Below are 14,636 nucleotides of genomic sequence, written 5' to 3'. Positions count from 1 at the left end.
CACACACACACACAAATGTTTAATTAACATGTATTAATTACACATAGTAATGGGTTCAGTGTAGTATTTACACACACACACACACACACACACACCCTTCACATTCCCACCCTGCCTTACACACACACACACACACACATACACACACACACACACACACACACACACACCCTTCACATTCCCACCCTGCCTTTCCCACCCTGCCTTTCCACACCCTGCCCAATCTCTAGATATCACATTATGCTTACAAGTGCACTCTTTTTAAGCTTAAAATTTTAATTTCACTGCACTAATCCTGAGCATCCTCGTTCTAATGTCAGGAGCATGCTCCCCCTGGGCCTGCTATCAGTGGGACTACATACAGTGGCTCATTGCTCTGATTGGTAGCACTGGTTAGTAGCTGATTACTGGATCTGGTTTGTAGTCAAAGTTGTATCACAGGACTTAGAAATCACCCCTGGATCATATACTAAGCTGGAATGGGTGATGGCTGTAGTAGTAGACTCAGGAAGAGGAGTGAAGGTCTTGGTGTTAGTGTCTGGTCCTGTTAGTAGGAAAATGACCATCCCAAATATACCAGAAGCAGAGTTGCCATTGTCACCTATCTGCCCTGTGTTGCCTGTCTGTGCACTGTGCATATGGCTTGGTTCCTAAGTAACCCTGCTGTCCCCAGGGCAGTGTGGGCCAGCAGTAGATGTGTAGTCACCACTGGAGATGGAAAGTGTTTCTCAGGTCAGAGGCTGCAGAAGTTGATGTTGAGTACCAGGTCACCTGTGTTTAGAAGCAGGACATCTGATGGACCACTGAGAATCACACAAGTGGGGTCACCTGGCCCAGGAGAAACAGGGCTACCTCATGGGTATAGAGAGTAGGCCTCCTCTGCTTCACAGAGCACAGTACATGAGAGCAATGAAGTCCCTCTCTGTACCAAGTCTTGGGTGGTGTGCTTTGCCAATGCTGAATGAGGCATGGATGGGAGCTGGAAAGGGTCCCAGAGATCAGGTCCATATCAGGGGTATACCATTATTAAGAGGAAGTGGCTGGAGGTGCAGTTTTTGTGCTGTGAATTCCAGAGTTGAGCTTCTGTGAACATGAAGCTGTAATTATGTTTGTGCATGAAGCAGCACTGGCCACAGTTCCTTCACTGTTCTCCTTATTTGATAGACATTTCAATATGGTACAGTTTGGATGTGGAAGGGAGATATAATACAATTGGTATAGGCAGTATTTTGAGACCTTGCAGGACTATGGTATCAGATTTCTCAGTAGTCCTTACCTAGAAAACTTATGAGATATTGTAATGTATTTCTAGATTGCCTGTCTCAAGCAAAGTGAGTTATGTTTTGTACTGGTCTTGGGGCTTGACCTCATGGCCTGAGTGCTGTCCATAAGCTTTTGTGCTCAAGGCTAGTGCTGTGCTACTTGAACCGCAGCTTTGCCTGTGGCTTTTTGGTGTTTAATTGGAGTCTCAAGAGACTTTCCTGCTCCAACTGGCTTCTCACTGCAATTCTCAGATCACAGCCACTCGACTAGCTAGGATCATAGGTGTAAGTTACCACCTCCTGGATAATCAAAGTGATTTTGTTATTTTTACTTTGTAGTAAAGCAGGAGCCTGTATCTGATGACACCTTGTACAACATCCATAAAACTGCCAAGTGAACCCTCTGTAGCTTCATTAGCAGAATGTGAGCCACAGGCACCTGCGCAGCGTTGTACCATCACTAAGTTATGACTAGTTCTTCCTGTTGCTGTGCGAGGAACTTATTTACCAGTTCTGCAGTAGCCCAGTTTCTTTCTCAAGTTTCCTCCAGTGCAGTAGCCCCATGGTTTAGATGCCTGGCACCTGTATGTTCTCTAATGACTGAGTGGAAAGTTAACTGGATCAACTCCTGTAGTAGCAATCCATTTCTGCAGCTCTATGATGCTGCAGAGCCCTTACCTCACTGCCTGTTGATAGAACAAGTAAGGTAGCTTGTTCCAAAGAGCTGGGGACTCCCTCTCCTTCAAGACTTTGCTGGCTTTGTTGCTTTGATTAGTTCATCTGGGACAGTCTGTCTCAAATCCTCCATGTCTTGTTTGATGTGAGCATAAGTAGAGCACACCAACATGGATGGAGCAGGGGCTACTTTGGTCATTTTTTCCCTACATCTTTTTTCTTTATGCCAGTCCTGAGACTTGAACTCAGGGCCTGGGTGCTGTCCCTGACCTTTTATGCTCAAGGCTAGAGTTCTCCCACTTGAGCCTCAGCTCCACATTGGCTTTTTGTGGTCAGTTGGAGATAAGAGTCACACGAACTTTCCTGCCTGTCTTCAACCATGAGCCTCATATATCATCCTCCTGATCAGCTAAAATTACAGGTATGAGGCCACCAGCACCCAGCTCCTATATCTCTTCATCCCAAAGATCTTTGGCTTGTATTTCCAAACCCTGACTTTGTCAAATCCCTGACAAGGAGTCAGTGTCTTATCCACTAACCGGGAATCAGTACAGTCCCTTCTTACAGTGTTTACTAAGGGCTCCTCCATGCTACAATTACACACAGCTTAGTACCCAGGGCAACTGAAGTGTCAGAATAGGGTTTGACAGGGTGTGCCATCCATTGAATATCCCCTTAAGATCTTTCCACTGTGAAAAGAAAGACCGCTGCTGCCCTTGTGTTGAGGATGCTGGACCATAGTCTAAATCCTCCTGGGGCTTGTCATTCCCCCTCCACACTGATTGTGCACAATGTTGTAGGGATTCCATTGCCCTTGCTTAGGGTGACAGTTCAGCCCTATGTATGTTCTTGGGGCAGGGGGGTTGGATACATCTCTTCTCTGAGTGACTTCCTGGTAAAAAACTGGTGTGAGCAAGACCCAATCTAGGCTTCTCAGTTGAAGTGCGAAGGGCAGCCACCTCCTCCAGAGTCCCTGAGTGTATATAAATGTCCCTGCCTCTGTGCTCTTTAACTCACTCTTTAATTGGATCATCTCAAGGGTTGGTATCTCTCTGCTTACTCCTCAAAGTAGAGGCTAGAGTGATTTCATCCACAGCAGAAAAATGTCCTATCCCTTGATGTTAGCTGCTTGGACAATTCATTCTGACAGTGTTAGGGCTGCCCCTTAGCCCAGTATGTCATACCTGTCTTATTTACCTTTATTTATGGTCACCAAGGATGAGATTTTTCTGCTCATCTCCTCTCAGAATTTCCTATATCAGTAGCCCACACATGGAACTCTTCCCACTATATCCTGGGGTCAGGATAGCTCACTCTCACTCCAGGTGCATACAATACCGCACTCTTTATGTTTAGGCCCATGGCTCTCATACTGTCCAGCACTGGCCTAGTGGGTCCCAAATGTATGGCTTAATTCCTTCTCCAGATCTCTTGGCCCCTTTGATCTTCAGAAGTCAGTCCTAACAAAGTGGTTGACTCATACAAGTTTTAGTGGGATTATGATTTGGCCTGGCTGGAGAGACACAGGTAGAGAAGCAAAGAAGACAGAACACAGAGCAATGTCAGGTCAAACTGTCACAATGGTGCTCCTAATTTTGAGTCACACTTTTTGAGGTGTTAAATCATTGATCCTTAGGAGACAAAAGGGCACTAATACCTAGGTATTAGTGCCCTTTTGTCTCCTAAGGATCAATTTCAAGTCCTCACTGGATGCTTAAAACCCAGGAAGCAATGAACCCTATGATTTAACACCTTGTCCATCTTAAATATGTATTTATGTATTAATGTACCATGGCTTTTGTATTTGAGGTACAATGCAAAAGTAGGGATTTCTTAGTCATTTCACATTACACTTTTTTTTAAGGAGCAGACTTTAACCATTTTACATAAGGGAAGCACTCTTTGACTTCATGTTGGTATGTCTGAATGCCAGCCTCAATACCCTTGTTTTGAAGCCATTCATAAGTAATGAGGTTACCCATTAAGGGTTATCTCACACAAGCATTGCAGTACTGGGAGAGTAGATCTGATAATGGAGACAGCTATTAAGTGACTGATGAGCAGGTAGCAGATAAGGTGTGGATACACTAGATAAGATGAAGATATCATAAGATTTAATGAGAGAGTTATGCCACTCAGTGGCATCAATTTGAGCCAGGCACTGTAAGCCTAGTTACTCAGGAGGCTGAGAGCTGAGGATTACAGTTTGAAGCCAGCCTGGGCAGAATAGTCCCAATGGGACTTTTTTTTTTAAATCTTCAATTAACCACTCAAAAACCAGACGTGGCACTATGGCTCAAAGTGGTAGAGTGCTAACCTTGAGCAAAAGAATTCAGAGACAGTGCTCAGGCCCTGAGTTTGAGCCCCACAACTGACAAAAAAGAGAGTGGTAACTATTTAAACTTAACAATTGTTTGTATCTAGAAATTTCCATTTAATATTTACAGGCAAATTAGACTTAAATTTAACAAAATGATAGAATGCAAAGCTATGGATAAGAGGAACATCTGAGTTAGAGGACAAAGTTCCAGTCTAGCCAGTATAGACACATACAGTTTCTTAGGTTCATCTTTGTATAATGTGTCTATCTTTTTCCATTGTCCTTTCTATATTGTTGCACATTCACAATAAATACTTTCTGCTGTTCTTAGATAGTGAAAGCAGAAGCAACACAAAAAATCCTGGCAGAAGAGCTTGGATCCAGACCCACACCTGTAGTTCAAGCCCAATGTTTTGTGGTGAACCCATATAATTAGGCCAGACACCTGTGTGTTATGTGAGCATCACACTATACAACTGTGTTAGCACCATTCTGTCAGTGTAATCTCATGAGATCCCATGAAAGCAATTTGGTGCAATGCAAGGAGAGAAATCTGGAGGGACTGGAAACTGGCACAGTGATCTGTCTGGGCAACATTGGCCCCAGCTAGTGTCAAGTACTGCAGGGAGACCTTGAAAACTTGATCCAGGCCCTCTCACATAACTCAGAGCACTTTCTTGTGGCATCTAAGGACAGCATTGAGGAAAGCCATGACTCTTTAATCAGACTTGGTCATCTTCTCTGACAACCTTTTGTGCTTTGTTTTCTCAGATGGGGTTGGACTTGGTAGACTAGGCCAGCCAGAACATATAATCCTCCTGACTTAAGACTCCTGAGTACTGGGAATACAGGTGTGTGTCACTATGCATGACCACCTTAGTCTTCTAATTATCTGATGCCTTCACCTCTTAAATCTCAGGTGCTACAGCAGCTTTCTGATGCCTCTGAATATTTTTTATCTTTCACCTGTGTTTGAGTTGTTTCCCCTGGCAACATGGTTCTGCTGAAAACTACTGTATCATCACCAAAAGCAGCAGTTTCTATGAGAATTTTGTTTCTCCTCCAGTTTTGTTTCTTCTCCTGAGTGGAAGAATGGGCATCCCATTAATGAACAGGGCAGAAGAGAAATTTCTTGTCTTTTCCTCATCACTCAGGGCTGACCAACTGAGATGGAGTCATCTGTGTTGGTGCAGGATGAGTGGCATTGGGAGATAGAGAAGGAAGGTGGTTTATAGAAGCTACATCACTTCCAAATTCCCTGGGCAGTCTGTCTGCCCCTGCAACTAGGTGACTGTGAGTGTCCACATGCCATCTCCACACAGTCCTCTGATCGGGGTCCTGTTTGTGACACTACTGCCAGGTAGAGTCCTTAATCTGACCCTTGCATATCTCTGTTTTCTATGACAGTACATGATGGCTCCACCCACAGTGTCCAACCCTAGGTGCTGGGGAAAAGATGCATGGAAACTTCTCACCTTTTCATTGCTGGCAGTGTTGAGGGACCCCGAGAAGAAGGTCTCTGTAATCTCTATTTCTTTCCCTCCTGCCTGTCTCCCTTTTGTCCATACTTCCAACTTTTCCTCACTCCTTTTCCTTCTTTCCTTCCTCTGTATGTTTCCCCCTTCCTGTTCTGGAAGAAAGTTTTATCTCCTCCCCAACAGTATGGGTAGGTTTGGCCATCATGCAAATGGACTGCTTTATTGGACAGCCCTCTAAGCCCTTAGCCATCAGAGGCTCTCAAGCCTAAGCAAGTAGTCTGAAATCTTGAATCATTCCTTACATTTCAGAAAAAAGAGCCTTCGGTGGAAGGGAAAAAATAAAGTTCAAGAGGCAAGTGAATACTAGAAATTCAGGGTGGTAGATGCAAGAAAGTTGCCAGCCAGTGAGTCAGATTTTGAACCCTTAAAGTAAGAATTTCAGCCTCTGATGGTTCCCATTTATTCAGGCACAGGACATCTGTGCAGCTCTGCACAGCTCTCATCCTTTCCTTGATTTAGAGAGCCTGTATGATTTCTCCTCAGAAACATCCCTAGTCTTTTCACTTTCTCCATCCAGTTGTTATGCATTCATACTTCATAGATGTGTCCTTTTTCACATGTGTACCTTTTGTTTCTTAAAGACCTTCTGCATCTTTGAGAAAGCCTCAAAGTGATTTCTCCTAGTGTTTCACAAGCAGAAACCACCCCACCCATATTTCAGCTCATACTTCCAAAGTCTCCATTCAATGGGCTCAGGGTTTCTCCCTGCTTCTACCCCCCCATTGAAATATGATATTATGGCATCACTATTTGCTCTGATTATTCTATAAAGAAAGGAACATTTTAGGTTGACCTTATATTAAGCAACCTCAATGAATTCCACTATTCTAATAGCATCTTTTCTATGTGCCTGTCATCTTCAGAGATTAAACGCTTCCATTATTCATTTCCAGTCACATTTCCTTTTCTTTTTTCTGTTGGTCATGGGGCTTGAACTCTGGACCTGGGCACTGTCCCTGAGCTCTTCAGCTCAAGGTGAGTACCACTTGAACCACAGTACCACTTCCAGTTTTCCAGTGTTATATTGGAGATATGAGTCTCATGGACTTTTCTGTCCTGGCTGGCTTTGAACGACTATCCTCAGAACTCAGCCTCTTGAGAAGGTAGGATTACAGGTGTGAGCCACCAGCACCCAGCTTCCTTTTCTTTTTCTTGCTTTATTACACTTGCAGTATGATGTTGAATAGATGCAGGCCTAGCACACATCCTTCCTTTCCTCATTTCCATTTTCCAGGATATTTCTTCCCTATGGGTTTTTTTTTTGGACACACTTTTTATCAAAGTAGTTTTCTCTTATCACTGGTTTGACAATTTGTCATTGTAGTTGTTTTTTTTTATTGCATTGACAAAGTCATTGGCATAAAGTCATTTCCCAGTTTCTCTATCCTCTAAATGATTATAGTCTAGTGAAGACCACTATATCAAGGACATTTGAAAATCTTGGTTATTTTCTTTCAGTCATTATAAAGGCCCCTACTCATAAAAGCACTAGCTCTCATTTTTTTTGTTTGTTCTCTGAAGGACATAACAAAAACATGACAGAAGAAACGTGTAAGAAAGTTTAAACATAATAAGCAAGCTAGGAGCTTATAAGATATGAACAAAAATCAGGCTGTATGCTATATAGATGATAAACAAGTAGATTTGAGACAGGCCATACTCACAAAATGTAAATATATGTAAATATGTAAATATATTTAACAAGTCACTTCATAGTAAGACATGCTGAAAAACAGAAGAAATGGGCTACATAAGGGAACCAAGATACATTACTTAGAAAGGCACGGGAAGATGAAGTCAAGGCATCTTCCAACCTGAACTACCTTTTATCTAAATTAGCCACTAATTGAGGACACTGAGTATTGTCCCAATAATACAGAAAAAAAATCCATCTCTCAGGAGGTGAGTGACAGTGGAGGGAAGCAGGGTATGTCATAGGCTCGGTGTACTTTCAGTCTGATTAAGCCCCTATTCAATTCTCAGCTCTGGTTAGTGAAGTTGATGCAATAGACAGACAGATGGAGGCAGAGGCGGAGTCTGTAAACACTGTAACACCTGCTTTGCAAAATGTGGTCCTCAACCCTGTTTGCATCCTGTCCTTAGTGTATCATAATTTCCTTCTATTACTTAGGTTTTCATTTTTTAATATTTTGTGTTTTTAAGTTGATTTAATAAGCCCATGATTTGAGCATTTGATCTATGATCCTTTCTGTTCTGGGAGTTCTAGGCTAGTGGTGTAAAAGGTAGCATATGAGATGCTATCATGGTTTCAAGGGATTTTCTCAGATTAACAGACTCAGACGATAGGTAAAGAGGATCACAGTTCATACTTTGGCAATTTTACTTAAATATGCCAGACAATATGGTGAAATAATTGTTTAAAATATGGAAACTCAAGTATGGACGTTGGTGGTTTATAGGCTAAAGTTCACAAATCTCATGTTAGGAATGCTGAGTCATCTTGAAGAGTCTAAGGAAATGGTTGAAGATGGATCTTAATTCTGTGTTGCAAATGTTAGGAAATGCCGTACCACAAATAGCGTAACTAATGGGGCAGCTTGGAGTCTATGCTGACTGAGGGCACATGCTACTACTCTCCAGAACCTCAGTTCCCTGGCTATTCCTCTCATTTTTCCTATTCAGCCTTCTCTGCCCCTCATTACTTTCAGCTATACTTGTCCTCATCTAATTCTAGCCCATCTGCTTCATCCTGTGTTGCATCCTCATCTCTTCCTCTCTAGGTCTGGCCTCCCTCACCTCCATTTGTACATGTGTGGCCCACCAGGTGGCCATATGACTTCCAGGAAACAGAAGTCCATATCCACCCGTGGCATTCCAGCCCCTACCCCACTGAACTGTGTCCTTCATTGGCTGTAGGAAGGTCAAATAGGTGTTTCCAGGTATTTTGGGCATCCTCCCTGTAGCAACACCAAGAGCAACCAGTCAGCCAGTCCTGCATGAAGGGTACTGACTAGGCCATGTCTAACCATCAGAGTCCAAGAAGAGGAGGCTCATTTAGTTGTTTTTTGTTGTTGTTTGTTTTGTAGGTTGTGGGGCTTGAACTCTGGGCCTGGGTGGTATCCCTCAGCTCTTCTGCTCAAGGCGAGTACTCTACCACTTGAGTCACATTACCACTTTCAGTTTTCTGAGTGGTTTATTGAAGATAAGAGTCTCATGGACTTTCCTGCCCAGGCTGGCTTTGAACCTCGATCCTCAGATCTCAGCCTCCTGAGTAGCTAGGATTACAGGCATGAGCCACCAATACCCGGCCAAGAAGGCTCATTTTGTTGGAAGATAATTTGGGGAGCGAATGACAGTCTGGGAGGGCGCTCAGGGTCAAAGGTCTAACTTTCCTAGATGTTTTATAAATGTAAAACCTGCCCAACTCCAGGTTCTACACAGCTTCCATTGTGGACTTCCATTAAGGATACTCCTCTTGAATAACCATGTTGGCTGGAGAATCACAAGTATAGTAATTTACAAGCATGACCTTTTGATTGGCAGCACACATCCTGTTTTGTGGTTCTTGGCTGCGATCATTTTCTCTCACCTAGGAAATTATTTGCCACCATCTGTACTGTGTCCTTTGGAGAGACTGACTCGTGAGACTCTTATCTCCAGTAAGCCACTAGAAAACCAGAAGTGGCGCTGTGGCTCAAGGATAGAGCACTCGCCTTGAGCTGAAGAGCCCAGGCCCAGAGTTCAAGCCCCATGACTGACAAAAAAAAAGATTTATGTTTTATACCATATAAAAATGTGTGTATGTGTGCGTATGTGCATGGATGTGAGTATATGAAATAAAACTAATTTTTTTAAGATAAAGAAGCCAGGCACCGATGACTCACGCCTGTAATCCTAGCTACTCAGGAAGCTGAGATCTGAGGATCACCATTGAAGCCAGCTGGGGCAGGAAAAGTCTGTGAGATTCTTACCTCCAATGAACTAAAAAACCCAGAAGTGTTGCTGTGGCTCAAGTGGTAGAGCACTAGTCTTGAGCAAAAGAAGCTCAGGGATAGCACCCAGCTTAGATTTCAAGCCCCAGGACATGCAAAAAAATCGGGGAAAGAGTTGCATAACTACCACAGTTCATCCTAAATTAGAAATGGCATTCTAGTTTCAATGATTCTAGGTTCAGGTAAGGTGGTCCCGGCTGATCTGAGAATCATTTTCTTTGCCAGTCTCAGGAAGTTTATAACTCCTGTCTGCCTTTGAGGTTGGTTGATTGAATATCAGTTGTTGTGCACAGTGGTTTTTCAGTTTATTCATTGATTGCATGTGTATGAACTATTTCTGGAAAAAGATACAAGAAGCTAGTAACCCAAATTTCCTGGTCATAGGGAAGGGACAGGCAATGGCTTAGGAGAAGTAAAGTTGGAAGAAGACAAGTGTGTGTCCTTTTCATAGCTTTTGAAAATTGCACTGTGTGGATGTACTACCTTATCAAAGTAAATATTTCACTTTTTCCTTTTCTCTGCCCAGGAGTTTGTTTTATAATAAAAATATATCATGGATCTGGGAAGCAAAACCTTGGTGATGACATTTGGACAACTGCCAACTTTTTTTTTCACTGTGCACCTGCAGTCCTTCTATGTTGATTATTTTGCATATATGTGAGTATATACATTCTAGGAATGGAAATCCTGGCTTAAAATACATTTTCGGTTTTGCTAACTTTTTTTCTACAGGTCCTAGGCTTGAACTCACAACCTGGGTGCTGTCCTTGAGCTTCATTTTGCTCAAGGCTAGCACTCTATTATTTGAGCCACAGCTCCTCTTTGGACCTTTTTTGTGTGTTTTGTTTTTATGTTTTTTTTATTAATTGGAGATTAATTGGAGTCTCATGGACTTTCCTGCTTAGGTTGGCTTCAAACTTCAATCCTCAGACCTTACCCTCCTGAGTAGCTAGGATTACAGGTGTGACCCACCAGCACCCAGCTCATTTTGTTAACTTTTAAGTGGTTCTCATTGAATGGAAAGTTTATTCCTGGACCTACTTTTCACTGAAGTTTCATGTGAGGGAACACACCAGAGTCACATTCTAAGCAGATCAGATCTGTGTGTGTGTGTTTTGGTCCTTGAACTCAGGGCCTAGGTTCTGTCCTTGAGCTTTTTTGTTAAGGCTAGCACTATATAATTTGAACCACAGCTCCATTTCTGGATTTTTGTTGGTTAATTGGAGATGAAGAATCTCACTGACCTGGGGCTGGGAAGGTGGCTCAGTGGTAGAGCGCTTGCCTTGCATGCCTGAGGCCCTGGGTTCGATTCCTCAGCACCACATAAGCAAAAAGAAAAAAAGCCAGAAGTGGCGCTGTGGCTCAGGTGGTAGAGCGCTAGCCTTGAGCTGAAGAGCTGAGGGACAGCACCCAGGCCCAGAGTTCAGGCCCCACGACTGGACCAAAAAAAAAAAAAAAAAAGAATCTCACTGACCTTTCTGGCCTTGGCTGGCTTTGAACTATGATCTTCAGGTCTTAGCCTCTTGAGCAGCTAGGATTACAGGCTGAGCCACTACCACCTGGGGAAGTGGATTTTCTAGCAAGTGAGAACTTCCCAAAATAATTTGTCCATTGTTTCAGATTTTACTACTCCTAAGTTAAGAAATAGGAGAAGTTCTGCCTCTTCTTTCCCCTAGTTTCTCCAACTCTTTCTCCTATCTTTACAAACTACTCACAAATAAGGATTGTCTGAGTTTTTCCTTGTTATGGCTCCTGCCTATTATTCCTCAGACCTCACATGGTCTGGAAAACCTCCTGACTGGCTATAAACTTTATTATAGTTACCACAGCTGCCTGTGGTCCTACATTGGAGTATATGTCCTCCCTCAGCCATGGGTCCTAGTCTTTGCCACTTCATATCTGTGGCCTCCAGCATGCTCTGAATTCTTCACAGGCTCTTGATTGTCTATGTTTCTGGAAGCCCTCTGAATATAGTTGTCTCCTAATTTTGTCAGATACAAAGATGACACCCTTGCTCTTTTTGGTATTTCATTTGGGCAGGAATGGAGACCAAAAGAAGAAAGGCTGACATTTCTCCCCCTGTTTAAATAAGAAGTCAGAGCACATTTTTTGCATTCTACAAAATTAGGGGTTTCCTCATGGTGTTTTCATACAGGTATGCAGTGGACTTCTATCATATTTATACCTGCTCTCATAATCTTCTCTTGTTCCACTCCTACCCTCCTGATGTTTTCCTTCGTCTTCTAAATCACATCTCTTTTTCAGTTCATGTCTTTGTCTTTTTAAAAAAATTTAATTGGTATTACAAAGGTGATTACAGAGGGGTTACAGTTACATAAATTAGGTAGAGTACATTTCTTTTTGGACAATGTCACTCTTCTTGCTCTCTCCTAGTTCTTCCCTCCTGTTTTCACATGTCTTTGTTTTTTGTACTAGATTCCACATATGAGAGAAAACATGCAGTATTTGTCTTTCTCAGGTGGCCTATTTCTTTACTTTACATGCTGATATCCAGTTCTGTTTTCCACAGTTTTATTCCTCTATGTGTCTGAATTAAACTTCACTGTGTTTGTGCATTGCTATTTTTAACCCAAGCTTTTGTTGGTGTGTACCTAGGTAGATTCCCTGATATGCTTACTATAAATATTCCTGCCAAAAACAGGAACATGCACATATCTTTACCATATGTTAGTACTGATTCCTTCAGCTACACACTAAGAGTAAGTTGTACAACAGGGTCTTAATGATAGTTCTATTTTTAAGTTTTTTGAAGTACTGCCATTACTGATTTCCTTGTTGGCTGCACTGATTCACATTCCCACCAACAGTTCCCCCCCACTCCCCCCCCATGTCCCAACTAGCATAAACTGATCCCCTCAGTGGCCACACCTATTACCACATCCTTTCTCTTATCATACCTGGTATTGGTGGTGTTTTCCACTATAATTTCCTCTAATAAACACTTAGACAGATCACTTGACCTCCAGTACTTCTCTTTTTAGAATCACAGTATACCAATGTCCATGCAGTTTGATGTACTTACTTATGAAACTTTTTGGGACAATTCCAGCTGTGGGTTTATCAAGACAGACAACAATGTAAGCAATGATTGTGTGTGTGTGTGCGTGCACTCATGCACCATTCTTGGGACTTGAATTCAGGGCCTGGATATTAGCCCTGAGCTTTTTGTGCGTGAGGCTAGTGCTCTACCTTTGAGTTATAGCTCCACTTCCAGATTTGTGGTGATTAATTGGAGATAAGAATCTTATGGACTTCCTGTCCAGGCTGGCTTTGAACTATGATCCTCAGATCTCAACCTCCTGAGTAGCTAGGATGAAAAGTTTTGAGCAGCCACTAGTACCTGGCTGTGGTTTTTGTTGTTGCTGTTTTATGTTGGTTCTGGTATTGATCTCAGGGCCTAGGCACTGTCCCTCAAGTCTAATGCTCTACCACATGTGCTATATCACTACTTTCAGATTTTTGGTGGTTAAGTTGAAGTCACTCTTACGGACTTTCCTGCCAGACTGCCTTGGACCGTGATCCTCAGATCTCAGCCTCCTAAGTAGGATTAAAAGTATGAGCCACTGGTGCCTAGCTTTGAATCCTCTTAATTATTTTTTCCCTCTTAATTATTGTTATTGTCTCTATGTACAACTATGAAATGAAATTCTTCCTTTGCACAAGGATGTAAATTCCAGTTAGAATCAACAGTGCTCTGTTTCAGCAGTTGTAATAATTTCCCCTCTGCTATTCTTGGACAACCCATGCTAGTCTCTCCTTTCCTGCTGTTCTTGTGTGCTAAAGAGAATTTTTTTCCTAATATGAGGTACTAAGTAACTCATTCAATTATTTCAGTTAGTAATTCATGTTTTTGATTAAAAATTAGTATAAATAAAAACCAAAAAGAAAATTAATAGTTTGTAATGGGCTACTCTTGAAATGTGCAGCATAAGATACCAGCATCTTAACACAAATACACATGCACAAACACACACTTTTCCTTTTTTTTAACACATAGTACTTGTACATATTAATGGGACATAGTATGATATTTCTATACATAAATGAAAAGTACAAAAAGAATATTGAACCATACTTTCTTCATTCTTTTACTCCACCCATATTCCTGTCACCTTTCCTAGTTTCTGATAATTATTATTCCACCTACAGTTTCTTACTTTTTGGTCCATAAGTGTGAGAGAACATATCATACTTGTCTTTCTTGTCAATCTATTTTACTTGACATAATGTCTTCATTGTAAATTAGAAGTAAGTACATCTGTTGTGCTGTGAGGTGAAAACTTAGTCATTCAAAAATATGAAACATCCATCTGATTATCTGGCTTATTAAATCTTCCCCAAAAGGTTGCACTTCAGTAGCAATACACTGTTTAGGATTGGTAGCCTTTCTCCCCCTTTCTCCTTTTTCCTCATCCTCTTCCTTTTCTTGTTCTTGCTGCCTCTTACTGCTCTTGCTTCTGGTTTCATTCTGTACTGGAGACTGAATTCAGGGCTTTGCAGCTTTGTACATGCTAACCATGCATTGTACACAAAAAGAGTGAATTTAAAAAAATATGTATTGTACTGAGGCTATAGGCTTGACAGAGAACTTGTCTAACATATGTGAAGACCTGGGTTAATTTCCCATCATCTTTAGCTAGGCAGTGGTAGCTTATGCATTTAATACTAGCTATATTTAATCATACATTTAATCATGAAGGTGAGATCTGAGACCACAGTTGAAAGCCAGCCCAGGCAGGAAAGTCTGTGAAACTTTTATCTCTACTAAACTACCAAAAAAGCTAGAAGTGGAACTATGGTTCAAGTGGTAGAGAGCTAGCCTTGAGCAAAAGAAGATCAGGGATAGCACCCAGGCCCTCAGCCCAAG

At 42.0% G+C, this 14,636-nt stretch overlaps 1 long non-coding RNA gene across 1 annotated transcript in view; it reads left to right on the top strand.

Moving 5' to 3' along the window:
- Positions 1–10,465, top strand: part of LOC106001833 — a 22,656-nt gene extending 12,191 nt beyond the window's left edge. The window contains exons 3-4 of the long non-coding RNA XR_001175861.1: positions 5,029–5,108; positions 10,275–10,465. This is a non-coding gene — a long non-coding RNA (uncharacterized LOC106001833). The remainder of the gene's footprint in view (positions 1–5,028; positions 5,109–10,274) is intronic.
- The last annotated feature ends 4,171 nt before the right edge of the window (positions 10,466–14,636 follow it).

The sequence above is a fragment of the Dipodomys ordii genome, unplaced genomic scaffold, assembly GCF_000151885.1.
Source record: "Dipodomys ordii isolate 6190 unplaced genomic scaffold, Dord_2.0 Scaffold470, whole genome shotgun sequence".
NCBI classification, from domain to species: domain Eukaryota; kingdom Metazoa; phylum Chordata; class Mammalia; order Rodentia; family Heteromyidae; genus Dipodomys; species Dipodomys ordii.
Note: the sequence above shows the minus strand (reverse complement) of the source record. Positions and strands in the feature narration are given on the sequence as shown.